The sequence below is a fragment of the Meles meles genome, chromosome 8, assembly GCF_922984935.1.
Source record: "Meles meles chromosome 8, mMelMel3.1 paternal haplotype, whole genome shotgun sequence".
NCBI classification, from domain to species: domain Eukaryota; kingdom Metazoa; phylum Chordata; class Mammalia; order Carnivora; family Mustelidae; genus Meles; species Meles meles.
In genome coordinates, this window is record NC_060073.1 from 62,680,817 (window position 1) to 62,695,621 (window position 14,805).

The window sequence follows — 14,805 nt, forward strand, 5'->3', positions numbered from 1 at the left end:
CGCCTTGTCATGCTGAGACCCTTTGTACTCAAGGATAATTCCTCCTCCTGCTAGCGGAGGGCTTGTTTCTTATGTTGCCAGAAATTTAACAGTCTTAATCCTTGTAGATGAAAACACTCATGAGATGTCTAAATGCTTGCAGATACAAATAAGCAAAATGTACCAAACACAGGTGGAGTCACTTTTAGGATGGGTGTTGCAGTGAGTACACGCAGGGCAGTCTTCGTGTGCTCTGGTGTGAATGGCTCTCGGGCCTGACCCTTTAATGACCACCACCTACTGCTCTTTCCTGAGTCAGTGTGTCCATGTTCTTATCATGGATCCTGACCAGCTGTTTCTGATCTGTTACAGGGCTGGAGACTAGATGGGGTAAAGGTCTGAAGGAGGGTCGAGTACGTGTGGCTGCTTATAGAGGCCATGCGGTCCATCCTGTTTGTTGAGTGCATGACATCCGACAGATCTGTTCCCACTGGGGGCCACGAGAAGCTGTGTTGTGGGAAAGGAAGAGGTAGGGTGTGCATAAGTGTGGCTAGGATCTTCCAGCGCCCTCGTCACCCTCACTGATGAGGCCCTCCTACGGGGCTCAGAGACGAGTGGCACAAACAGGAGGGATGACAGAAAGAGCTGAGGCTGTGAGAGTCCTGCGGTCCCAGTGCGGCCTCTAACGAGCTGTGGGGCAGGCCTCTCCCCTCTCTGAGTCGGTCAAAAAAAGACTCAGACCAGACAATGTCCTTATCATATGACCTTCTAGCTCAGAGGGTCTCTGAATCGATCCAGCTGGTCTGGTTAACACGGAGCCTCTTGTTGGTCATTTGACCTCCTGAGGAGAACTGGCTCATTTATGAGGGGAGAGACCAGTTTCATAAGAGACTGTCCCCCCCACCACCCAAGCTTCAGACTTACCTTTCCAGTGCATCTTGGACCCCCACCTAGGGGCCCCACCGACTCAAATTCAACATCCCTAGAACCAAAGCATCTTGTCTCCCCCACCAAACTGTCTTCATTCCCTCATCATTCAATTTCTTTCATTCATTCATTCGCAACACATTTCCATAGTGCCTAGGGTCTCTCTGGCAGGATGCTGAGCTCTGTGGAGCCAAACTCAGTAAGAGAAGCCCTGGGCACAAGAGGGAATGAGGTTAGTCCAGGATGGTAAGAAAAGAGCCATGAAAGAAGAGGGAGTGGGGAACACAGCGTATGCCAGCCTGGGAGCGAGTCAGAGATGTGGGTTCTGGAGTAGAGTCTGATGGGACGGGGTGCTGGCCAGGGTGCTGGCCAGGGTTCCAGGCAGAATGAGGGGTACCTGAAGAGGCAGCTGAGACATGGCCCTCTGCACGCGGTTCGGGTGGGTGGGCTGAAGCTTGAGGGGAAGAGCACAGGAGGCTGGACAGATCGTGAGGTCCTGGTCTGGATTGTATCAAGGAACTGTCAGATGGTTCCAAGCCGAAGATGAATGTGGCCAGATTAGTTTGGGGAGAGAGAACTTTGGTAGCAGTGCGAATCACGCATAGACGGGGCGAGGTGAGTCGGGAGGCCAGGCAGGAGACTGTGTAGTGAGCCCGGAGGAAGACAGAGGCCTGAACCAGGACAGTGGCAGTGGGGACCGAGAGTAGCTCCAAGACAAAAGGGAAGTGGGCAGGACTTGTAAGCGGCTGAGCCGAGGGAGGCCAGGGTCAGAAGGGAATCTGGAGAGATCCAGGATTTTGGTTTGAGGATGGCAGTGCTACCCACTGAGTTGGGGAAACCGGGAGGAGAAGGAGACTTGGAGGGTTGAGACCCTCCTGATTCTGTTAATGGCCCCCATCTGCTCAGGCCTCAAGGCTGTATTATATCCTTTCTTGGGCTCTCCTCCACCCTTTTATGCTTCCGTGGGTTCAACCAGCTACTTCGACCTGACTTCTGAGCCATTTTGGGCTGGGATGGGTCACACTGGGTGCTGTGGCCACCATGACTCGCCTAAGGCTCCAGGACACCCCTCCTTCCTCCCACCCATTAGGACCCGAGTATTGCCGAAGCCCCTTATACGTGGCTTACTGGTAACGACCTGGTTCCTGAATATATGAGGGCAGAACCCTGAGTTCTCTGCTCCTACTTCTGCCTGCTTCCAGAATAAGGACTGACACAGGTCTATACTGGCCTGAGAACTGTTTCTGGATCATCTCTCCCAGGCCAGCCTCTGCAGCTTTCCGTATCTCTGGGCTGTGAGAGATATCACATTTCACAGTGAGCATTATCCGTGGGACCTGTCCTCGTGGGATTAGTCTGGTGACCCCGATCTTAAACAACTGATCCTCATATGAGGTCACATAGTGAGTCCCATGATAAGGTCACTGCAATTAGGACAGACAGTTTGGCTGAAACCCAAATTCTGGTACTTAGAACTTTCTTCGAACTCGCCACAAAACCTTCCCCAGCCACAAGCTGTTAACTAAGCATCTGTCACAAAAATAGAATCAGCTACCATTCGTTACCCACCTTTTATAAGCTGGAGGATTGTTTGGGGTTTGCTTTGGTATATTCTCTGTAATCCTTACAACTTTGAGAGGCGGCTGTATTTTCTCTCTCTTACAAAAGAAGGTAACCCAGGCTCAGAGGGGTTAGGTGACTTGCATAGGCCAAAAAGCTGGCAAAGAAGCAGGACTGAACTACGAGCCTGGGCCCGTGAGGCCCCACGGCCCACATCCTTCCACCGCACTTCTCCCATGTGTCGGTGCCGCAGTGTGTTTGGCCTGTTCTCACTGGAGGGGCCTGTGCAGCTCAGGCCTGCTGAGTGCAATGCCGTGGAGGGTGTAGGTGACATGGCTGCACGAGATGACCCCTGAGCTCCTCCAGCCCTGAGATGCTCCTCCCAGAGCAACATGGGCCACACTTTCAGCTCAGTCATGACCACAGCCTCTTGCCACCAGCCCATGGTCCCCTGTACGCATGGACTCCCCTTTCCATGCAGCCAGATTTCAGCTTGATGGTTCATTCCTTTTTCATTTGGCATTTACCAAACACCAGCCATGGGTGGGGCATGTGTCCCACAGGGCATGTGACCCAGTGGCTGAGGTGGCTACAGTTTAGTAGGTCAGGATCTGTCCGTGTGTGATCCTAAGCAAATGGGACAGAGGGACAGAGGGAAAAGGATCCTTAATTTTCAAGGGGGCACTAAAGGATGGAGACAGAGAAGTGGACAAAGGGAATTCAGGCAGCACTCTGAGTCCCTGAGGCAGGTTCAGAGAGCAGGTGAGCTGCTCAGGGTGTGGAGGGTGGGGTCCTTAGAAGGATGTCCCGGTGACCAGGCTAGGTGGGAGCTGGGGCCGGGCATACAGGGCCTGGAATGCTTTGTTTACATGCTTGTAGTCGGCCTGGGGAGCCGCTGAACGTTTCTGAGCGAAGCAGCACTGTTCCTCCATTGACAATGTCCTCCTCTCAGACTGCCCCACTTTTCTTTATTCTTCAAGGCCCAGCTCAGGGCTCTCCTCTTCCAGGACTTCCTCCTGGATTTCCCAGCCCAAAGTTTCCTCTCTCTTGCCTCCTGGATGCTTTACTACCTTGTCCAACTTTGTGGTGACCCATGCAGTTTCACGTTGTTCTTTAATTATTTTATGAGTTCACTTTACCTCTCCTGAGGGATGAGATACATAATAGAAAATTCCAGGCGGAACCCTACTTTTGAGTCCAACCTCATCTGCAAGGCTGTGAAGGAATATCCTTTAACTTGCCCTATGTCAAACTGCGGGTTAGGGGCAGAGCTGGGTGAGAAACCCCCTGGTCTCTACCGGCTGTGTCAGGCCCTGGCCCTCACCCAGGCCCCCACTCAGAGCCGTGTTCCATATCTTTTTCACATTCTTCACGGGACTTAAGGGCTTGGCATTGAGTGACTATTTCATGGAATTAGCTCTTATTTGATCTCCTTTCTGGTCCTTTCTTCTTGTAGGAAAGAGTTGTCCATACTAAAGCAAGCATCTGGTGTCTCCCAAGCTTTCGTAAAATCCATCCTCCCTAGATTGACAGGAGGCTGCCCAGAGCCCCCAGTGAGTGAAGCCACCATGGTGGCAAAGGGTTGGGGGCAAGAAGGAAGCCCTGACAATCAGGGGGTAGGTGAGGAGAGGAAGAGTTTGCTAACACTTCCCAATGCCCACTTCCTTTAGACTGAGCTCTCTGTGCAACCAGCCTTAGTTTACCCTTTCATCATCTCTGTGAGGTCGCTGTTATTAGCCCCACATTATATATGAGGAACCCGAGTACAGACAGGTGAAGAGACTCACCAAGCCAGTAAGCTGTTACTGGACCATGAGTCTGTCTGACTCAAAGCCCGTGCCCCTTCTGCCATCCCACACTTGGGGATGGGTGTGTAACCCAGCCGCAAGCTCATGGCAGCTTCGGCTCCAGACAGCAATCACAAGACAGCACTTCCCTTCAGCCAGTCTGGGTGCCCCAGTGAGGCTGTGAGCATACAGGGAGGGTCCCACATCTGCTGGCTGCTGCCCCTGGCATCCCAGAGAGACTCCCCATGCCATGGCTCCTCCTGTATCATGATCCAGGGAAGCCATGGGGATTTCCAACTGTATTGCCAAGAGCCCATGGTCCCCTCCACAGCAGATCATTCGCGGCTCGATGCAGGACTTCTCTCCTGCACAATCCCTGCAGGGGCAGAACAGGGTTTGGGACTATGATGGCCCTCTGCGGCTGGGTAAACTACACAGGGAAGTAGGCTCAACCAGTATGTTCAGGTCTGGGTTTAACAGGCTCCTCTGATGGCTCCTGTGTGCTGGAAAATCTGTGGAGAAAAGCTTGGGCCAGGCTCCAAGCTCCCATCAAGGAACAGCAGAGACAGGCTCAGAGTGAGCCACCTCACAGAGACCTGGTAGACAAGATGTTCCTAGACTGTTCCCACGGGGCCTTTAGACAGGTGCATTCTTGCATTCTGAGCAGCTGCTAAAGCAGTTTGCTGACCAGGCAAAGATTTTAAAGGAGGCAACAAACACCCTACTTTCACCTCCTCCTGTCCAGTCCCCCTGTGCCATCTCACTTCGGCCCTCGAAGCCTCCTCTCCCTGGACTGTGGCCTCAGGACCCGAGCATCAGAGTCCCAAGCTCTCCCTCCACCCTCCTCCCTCTGATTCACTGGCACAGGTTCCAGGAGGGATCGTCCTCCAGCTCGGCCATGAGCACACTACTTCCCTGCTAAACACCGCAGCAGATCCCAGTCACTACAGGACCAGCTGTGCTCTAAGCCAAGGCCCCCTCTAGTTTGCTCACACTGTGGCTCCTCAGGAGACCTGCACGGCCCAGTGACTCAGCCCCCAGTTATCTTTCTGGCCTTACTTCATCCTCACCAGCCACCCCATCGTCAGTCAGTGGGCATCCATTTGGCACCAGGTGCGGTACAAAGATCCTTAAATGAATTATGAGCCTGAGCCTGAGCCTGAGCCTGAGCCGCAGCTACCATGGCCGACTTTGCCAGTGACATCACCACGGCCCCTCCCCACACACCTGCTACACTGCCCCTCCTCCGAACTTTTGCCCTTGCCCTTTCCGTGCCCAGCATTCTCTTCCCTTCATACCCCGCTGCTGTGTGGAGCTTGTTCTCTGACCTTATCCCTCCACAGCACTCACTGAGCTGTGTTAGGGCAGGTGGCCTGGGTAGGTTTCTCTCTTCCCTTCCAGAGGTGCCATCGTTGAGGATCAGGACGGTCCCTCTCATCTGTGTGATGCTCACGGAGCCTGGGCCAGCGATTCAAAATGCAGCCAACCCCTCTCTCGCCCGCAGGATGGACTGCCCCAGAAGTCCTGGCTGCCCCAGCTGGGAGAGGGCATGAGGGGGCAGCCCAAGAATCTCTTGGCGTCGGGCATCTGTGTCACTTCCCACCATATCCACAGATTCTTGCACACTCCTCCCTCAGGTGGTACTTAGTTCCGCTTCCCTTGAATGGGACGGGACTCCATGACTCCCTTGCAACAAACAGAATACGGTGCGGGCAGCCTCATGGAGCTTCCCAGGCTGTGCCGCTGCAGACTGGCCAAGCCTCCTGCTTGCTTCCTTGCGGAGCACTCACACTGAGGACAGAAAGTGGCCACGACAGGAGGACTCACACACAAGCCCCACGGAGAGGCCTGTGTGCAAGGAACTGCAGTGTCCTGCCGAAGGACATGTGAATGCGCCATCTTAGAGATGGAGCCTCAGCTGCCCCACCCCCGCAAGGATTCAGATGACGCTGGGAGAGCGCCTAGAACCATTCTAGAAGCCATTCCTGGGTTTCTGACCCTTAGAAACTGTAGGGGATAGTAAACATTGGTTGGCTTAAGCTGTTAAGTGTTGGGAGTCAGATGTTACAGAGCAATCGATTCTAATACGCACCCTGATCAGAAATTATTCCTCTCCTCAAAAGGGGCTTAAAACACCCACACTTCACTTCAGCAAGGCAGAGAGCCCTCGTGTGAGCAGAGCACAGGAACTTCAAAACCCCGCAGAAATGTGGCACCAAGTGAACAGAAGGTCCTGCTCTGGTTGCAAGAAACTGGGGGGGGGGGGGTTGGGGACCATACTGTGGCCCTCACTAGGAGGTCGCAAGGCCTCTGATGCCACAAAGCAGATAAAGATGAGGCTGCCTTGAGGCCAGGTCATCAGCAGAAACAAAGAAACACAGGCCCTCAGGAGAAAACCGTGTCTCAGAGCACATGGCATATACAGGGAGGTTCAGGCAGGGTTTAACAAGGTGAGAAACGGCACAGAGCCCACGTCAGGACAGAGAAGGGGGTTCACTGGCAAAGCACAGGCTCGGGAGTGGGATAAACCTGCGCTACAGCCCAGCTCCAACCCTCCGGCCAGGCCCTCCCCTGCTCTGAACCGTAGGGAGCTTGAGACCGACATCACAGGGCTGATGCAGGGTTCAAGGAGAATGTTGTCGTTGAAGAGGACCTGCCCATTGTGTCAGTGCGACAAAGCCCACGCTGGATAACTGTATAATAAATGCATTTGGTTTTCATCACAGAGTCGTTTGTTCAAGAAAAATTATTGAGTATCTTCTACATTCCAGGCCCAGAGCTAGCAATGTAGCGTGAACAGGCGGAAGCAACAACAGCCCCCACCAGCTTGATAGTCGGGCTGGGAGATACGGACAACCATGCCGTCAGCTGTCTGTCCCCATGGCTGTAGTTCTTTCTCTTTTTTAAAAGATTTTATTTATTTGACCGAGAGAGACACAGCGAGAAAGGGAGCACTAGCAGGGGAAGTGGGAGAGAGAGAATCAAGCTTCCCACTAAGCAGGGAGTCTGATGTGGGCTCGATCCCAGGACCCTGAGATCATGACCTGAGCCGAAGGCAGACACTTAAAGGACTGAGCCACCCAGGCACCCCCCTCCAACCTCCACAGTGGTTTTATTTCTGACCACTGCAGTCAACATTCTAGCACTAGGAGAGGGCAAAATCTGGGCTGCAGCTTCCGATACCAGGTTTATTTCTGAATGCATTTCACATTAGACTTGAACAAAGTAGCATTCAGTGAATGCCTGATTAATTGAATCCCCAGTACTGAATGTCCACCATACACAGATGTTCGCTTAAGGACCTGCCCCACTTACACACATTTTCTTGCAGTGATTCTAGGGGAGATACTGAAAGAGCAATTATGGGGGGAGGGGGAGACTGAAGACAGGCAGGGAGCCAGTTGATTGATGAAGCCCGGCTCCAGGAGAGGGAGGAGGGCAGGCATCAGGAGAATGGCGAGAGGGTTTGGCCTTGGAGAGAAAGCGTTGCCAAAGAAGAGAATAGGGGCTGCTCTTTCATTTCTAATTTGAAAAAGCCTGGCATTTACAAGAAATGATGAGATAGAATTATACAAGGAATAATTCTACTGCTGGGGAGAATATCTACATGTGTTAATTGGTGCAAATCACTTCTCCACCAAAGTAGGGACTCAATAATGGATTGCTGCCAGCCACGATAGAATATAAATTCCATGTCTCTGCCCATAAGGCCCAGATTTATTACATATCTAAGTTCTTGGGAAATAAAATTCTCTTCCCATCCTCTTGACAACAAAATTTCCAACAACATTCTTCCACTGCTTTATGATGGAAGAAAATCGTGCTTTTAAGTCTTAATGGTCTAAAATCTTCCTACAGATTCTCATAGGTAATTTACATTGTCATGGAAACATTAAGTCTCTGTTCAAAAATCTTGCCCACGTTTGTTATATTAAAGTGTTCTCGAAGAAGGGAAGCAGGCTCTTTCATGAAATCTGTTGGAAACAAGTCAGTGAACGCTGTCGGTTGCCAAGCTATTGTCAGGAGCCTGTTCAAGGAAGTAGGATCTGGAGATTAAAAAGAAAAGAACACCTGAGCCTAGAGGGTTGCAGGGGGCTTAGAGCAGCTTTTCTCTCTTTGGAGGGAAACGAAAGATTGTTTCTTCCTGGCAGAAATGACTGGGTCGGGAGAGGAGCTTTATGGGCTATGCCTGTGTATTTGCTTGCCTGCGTCTTTCAGCTTCTTTTGTGTGAGAGGGAGAAAAGGGGATGTGATGGAGAATGCCAATGCTGTAAGCATTTAGGACCACAGTTCTTGGCCATTAACATCCAGTAAACACACGCACACACATATATAATAGTTTTCTAAAATGCAGAAGGCATGTACTTGAGCAAATCAATGTCTGTATATAAAGACAAGTTTAAAGCTCATCTAACGTGAACAGAGAACGAGTGGAAAAGAATCCGCCCTTTCCTTTACATGGAAAGATCCACCATGGGTAGCAGCTGGCAATGACAAGATCAGGGCTTCAGTTTCTGCATTAGGTAAATGGAAATTCTGTGGGTAACTGCTAAGTCCTGTCCCAGGCTGCATGAGGTTCACAAGCCCTGTGCACCTGGGAAATAGCGTTTCACACAAAGAAAGCTCATGTGCACAACATGTGTAGAATTATGAGGACAAAGAGTTAAAAATAAATTTGCTCTAAATAATTAGGGGGCGCCTGGGTGGCTCAGTGGGTTAAGCCTCTGCCTTCAGCTCAGGTCATGATCTCAGGGTCCTGGGACTGAACCCCGAATTGGGCTCTCTTCTCAGCAGGGAGCCTGCTTTCCCCTCTCTCTCTCTGCCTACTTGAGATCTCTCTCTGTCAAATAAGTAAATAAAATCTTAAAAAAAATAAAAATAAATAAAATTGCTCAATTAGGAGTCAGTGCGATTCTACACAAATTAATTTAGGTTGCCATATTTACTAGGCACTATGCTAAGAACTGTATGGAAGAAAAAGGTGCAAAATAGGAAAGCTATAGTTGTCAGGTGGAGGATAAGAGTGAGGGAGTGTGGTGGTTAAAATAAGTACACATACAAACACACCTCAGGTAGAAAAATATAAGAACTAGAGGAGAGCTTATAGGAAAATCACAATGACTCCCTCTTTACTCTGCCCTGCTCCCCACTTCCCCATTGGTAGCTGGGTGTTTTAGTCATAGGAGTCCTGGGGTGGTTTTGCTATTAGACCACAGAGATATCCAGCTGAGGTTGAAAATGGAAGGCTGCATTCTTCTGGTTAGGTGGGTCCCAAAGCTCTGTATCCATTAGTTACAGAAAGATGGTTCCTTAGGAAACAGAAACACAGAGAGCATATCCCCTGAAAGTGCCACCTTCTTCTGGGGGTGGACCTAGGATTCTGGGAGTACACTCCCATGAGGTGAGCTCCATACAGTTCCAAGCATGTTGCATGATAAAGCTAGAGAAATGTTCAATAAGCTTAAGTTTCCTTACTCTTTGTATGGTGCCCAGGAAGTACTTAGTAAACATCTTTTTCGCAAATCAAGCTGGTGCTGAAGAAAACGGCATTTTATATCTTATTGAGACCCATGCTAATTTATTCTTTAAAATGTAATTCAGTTATGCGGGAATACTAGGAGAACTTCATGTCAATATATTTGGATGAAAAAGACAAATTCTTAGAAAGATGCAAATTACAAAACTGACTAAAAAAGAAATAGAAAAACTGAGTAAGTACATATCAAGTAAAGAAACTGAATTAGTAATTTAAAATATTTCCCCAAAGAAAAACCAGCCCCAGATGGTTTCTCTGGTGAGTTACATTAAACATTAAGGAAAAAATAAATACCAATCCTAACAACCTCTTTTAGAAAAGAGAACATTTCCCAACTCATTTTAAGATGGGTAATATCAGATATTTATCTGATACCAAGCCAGTCAAAGACTTCACAGGAAAACTACATGTCAATATTTCTCATGAATATAAATATTAAAACCCTTAAAAAAGAGTCGGTAAATCAAATCTCCCAACATATGGAAAGGTTTATACACCGTGAACAAGCGAGATTTATCCCAGGAATGCAAGGTTGTTTTACCACCCTAAAATCAGTTAATACAATATAACATTTTCATAGAATAAAGGACAGAAACCACAGATCATCTTAATAGATATAGAAAAATATATTTGCCAAAATCTAACACTTTTCCATGATTAAAAAAAAAAAACCCTCAGCAAAGTAGAAACAGAAGGGAAGTTCATCAACCTAATAGAGAGCATCTACAATAGCCCTACGACTAACATCATACTCAATGGTGAAAGGCTAAATGATTTCCTCCCCAAATCAGGAACAAGGCAAAGATGTCCACTCTCATCACTTCTTTTCCAACATTGTACTGTAGGTCATAGCCAGTGTAATAAAGCAAGAAAAAGAAATGAAAGGCACACAGGTTAGAAGAGAAGTAGTAAAACTGTCATTATTTATATAAAGATGATCTTGCATTTAGAAAATCCTCAGGAATCAACAAAAAGTACTAAAACAAATGAATGAGTTTAGCACAGTTGCTGGATACTCAATATATAAAAATGAATTTTATTTCTATAGACTAGTAACAGACATTGGAAAAAGAAAAAAAATTTAAATCCATTCATCAGGAAGAGTAAAATACTTAGGAACAAGTTCAACAAAAGACGTGCAATACCTATAACTGAAACCTACATAACATCGCTGGGAGAAATTGAAGACCTAAATAAAGACATACACCATGTCCCTAAATTGGAAGAGTCAATATTGTCAGGACAGCAGTGCTAGAAATTGATCTATAAACTCAAAGCAATCCTTATCAAAATCTCAAGAGGACTTTTGCAGACAATGACAAGCTGATCTTAAAACTTACATGGAAATGTAAGAGATCCAGAATTGCCAACACAATTTTGAGAAAGAGAAACAAAGTCTGAGGATTTACTCCACCTGATTTCAAAAGTTATTATAAAGTTACAGTAATCAGGTATGTTACTGTATGAAGATAGACACACTGATCTAAGAACAAAAGAGATTTTTGCATACAGTAGAGTGCTGTAGCTGGCTTATCTTGGGGTACAGAGCTGATTAAATTTGTTAAATTTTCTGTAATTTGGTGAGCTGATTGTTCAACTACTGGTAGTTTGAAATCAGCCAAGTGAAAATATCAGGAAGTTGGCACACTACAAATCAGGCCCCTCCTTTTTTCCAGAGAGCTAGTTAAACATTTACCATCATACCACTGCTCACATATGTGGTTTATTTATTTTTGAAAACATGTGCTAAGGTAATTCAATAGGGAAAACCGTGTTTCCAGCAAATGTGGTGGAAAAAGTGGATATCCATGTGAAAAGCAAACGAATCTCAACCATTATCTTACACCATACCCCAAAAATTAATTAGAAACGGGCTAGAGGGGCACCTGGGTGGCTCAGTGGGTTAAGCCGCTGCCTTTGGCTCAGGTCATGATCTCGGGGTCCTGGGATCGAGTCCCGCATCGGGCTCTCTGCTCACCAGGGAGTCTGCTTCCCTCTCTCTCTCTCTCTGCCTGCCTCTCTATCTACTTGTGATCTCTCTCTGTCAAATAAATAAATAAAATCTTTAAAAAAAAAAAAAAAAAAAAAGAAACGGGCTAGAGACCTAAATGTTAATCCTAAAACCATGCGACTTGTAAGAGAAGACACAGAGGAAAATCTTTGTGACCTTGGAGTAGGCAAAGATGTCTTAGATCTGACCAAAAACCCCCAAAACAATAAAAGAGAAAAAATGATAAATTTAAGTTCATCAAAGTTAAACTGTTTACTCTTCAAAAGACACCATTCAAGCAAGGTAAGACAAGCATAGTCTGAGAAAAAATATTTGCAAAACATCTGATAAAGGATTTGCATTCAGAATATATAAAGATCTCTTAAAACTCAATGATAAGACAAAGAACCCAATTTAAAAATGGGAAAAATGTTAATAGACTGTTTACAAAAGAAGACCTACAGTGGCAAATAAGCACATGAAAAAATTGTAGTCATTAGGAAATACAAATTAAAACCACAGTAAGATCCCACCACATACTTGAGAAAATGACTAAAATAAAGCACACCAATTTTGCTTGATGTTGTAAAAAATGTGGAGCAATCAATCTCTTCTACATTGCCAATGGGAATGTAAAACAGTACAGCTACTTTGGGGGAAAAATAATTTTTAAGTTAACCATACACTTACCATATGACCCAGCAATTCTACTCCTAAATACCAAAGAGAAATGAAAATACACATCTACAAATGACTTATACCTGAATGTTAGTAACAGCATTATTCATGGGAGCCAAGGAGCTGGAAAGAGCTCAAGTGTTCATGAACTAATGAATGAATAGACAAAAATGGGTAAATCCGTTGAATGGATGATACTCAGCAGCAAAAAGGAATGAACCAATATGCAGGAATCTTGGGAACATCATGCTAAATCAAAGAGGCCAGAGAACACTGCATATTATATGATGCCATTTACATAAAATTTCTAGAAAAGGCAAACTGTAGAAACAAGGAAGATCAGGGGCTGTCTAGGACTAGGGCGGGAGGATGGGTTGATTGAAAATGTACACAAGGGATGGCAGCATTCTAAAACCCTTTAAGGGATGGTTTTACCACTGTGTTCATTTATCAAATCTTATCCAACTGTGCACTTAAAAGGGGCGAATTGTATCTTATGTGAATTATATCTCAGTAAAGCTGTTAAAAAATCCAGCTGGAACATCCTCCCTGACACCCCTCCTCCTGCAGGGAGGTGATCCCGGCCTGCTTTGATGCCCTGGGACTTCCCTGTACCAGCTTCTTTGTCTGATTTCTCACATTGTGCTCCTGGCTATTTGTTTGCAAGCCCATCTGTGAGGCCTGGGAGGGCCAAGGTGGCTTTGAAGCAGAGTTGCAAAGAATTACTATCTTTTATTCTTGACTCCATATCCTTATATATATGATTCCATATCCTTATGTCCTTCCATATGATACAATCATAGAAATACCTGTAATTCTACTCTGCATGTCTATTTCTTCCATTTAAATCTTTAAACCTCTGGAAATATATTACTATTTTTGTGTAGGCTGCTCAAGTGCGAAAGGCAGCAGCACTGCAGCCTCCGCTGGCAAGGGTGTGGGGAAAGTGCAGCCTGACTCAACCCAGCAGGACACCTCTGTGCCTCCCCCACACGTGCCCCCAGGATCCCATACATCATAAGTCCTCAGTGCGTATTTGTTGACTATATGAATTACGGAGTGAAGCCTTTAAAACTGCTATCCTTTGATCTAGCAATGCCATTTCTAGAAACTTGTCATAAGGAGATAACTGGAAAAGAAAACGTTTTTTCATGTATTACAAAGTCTCGTTTAATTCGTGTGTAAAGGCTGCAAACTACTCCTTTGTTTGGAAATACGAATTCACTCTAAGTCTGCCAGTGCTGGAGCATGACCAAATCTCAGAAATTATTAAGTAATGGTGAGCATAAAAATATTAAGTAGGTGATCCCCATGATGCCATTTTTGGTGCATTTAATGTCACGCTTGTTTTGTGTTGCTAATGATTCACTGGAAGTGACACCATTAAATTCTGCTTTGGGCTGCCTAGGCGTCCTCTCAGCTGAGGTAGTGGCAGCTCTGGGGGCACAGGAGGGGGAGCGCAGCCGGGCAGCAAGAGGGTAGGCAGTCTGGTGAGGGGAATTACAGACTTCATTTACCCAGGTACAACTAAATGCTCTTGGCTTCGGTGCCTCTCTTTCCACAATGTAATTTTTTCCCCCAGCAAGTCTTTCAGCAACCTGTGAACTCTAAAGAAATAACAGACATACTCAGAGGCATCAGAGTCAGAGAAAAATGTGAGACTTTTCTTCAGGCCATGAAATCTGGAGGGGTTTTTGTCAAAAATGGGACCTAGGGGTGCCTGGGTGGCTCAGTGGGTTAAGCCTCTGACTTCGGCTCACGTCATGATCTCAGGGTCCTGGGATCGAGTCCCACATCGGGCTCTCTGCTGGGCAGGAAGCCTGCTTCCTCCTCCTCTCTCTCTCTGCCTGCCTCTCTGTCTACTTGTGATCTCTCTCTGTCAAATACATAAATAAAATATTTAAAAAAAGATGGGACCTAGAATTTCTTCATGAAGCTGCAGTGTCACACTCAGTCCTGTTAGTCACTTGCTGGGGCCAGCAACCAGGGGGAGAGTAATTTGGTGTGGCACCTTTGAAGGCCAGCTGTGGGATGTCCAGGGGGCTCAGTCGGTTCAGTGCCTGACTCTTGGTTTCAGCTCAGGTATGATGTCAGATCGTGAGATCAAGCCTGGCGTCAGGCTCCACACTCAGCACAGTCTGCTTGGAGTTTTTCTCACCCTCTGCCTCTGCCCCTCCCCCACCTTTTACGTAAATAGTTCTTTTAAAAAACCCATAAAGCCCAGTTGCTAAGGGGCAACAGGAAAGCCAGGGCTGCATCTTGTCTCTATGCCACGGGTGGGAGGCACTTACACATATTTGCTCTCTAATCTTCAGGGTGGCCCCAGAAGGCTGGAGTCTCCCGAGTCC

General features: G+C 47.0%; 1 protein-coding gene across 1 annotated transcript in view; it reads right to left on the reverse strand.

Annotated features, from left to right (window-relative positions):
- The window catches only part of MAP6 (microtubule associated protein 6), a 73,641-nt gene that overhangs the window by 21,338 nt on the left and 37,498 nt on the right, over nucleotides 1–14,805 (reverse strand). The window lies entirely within an intron of this gene.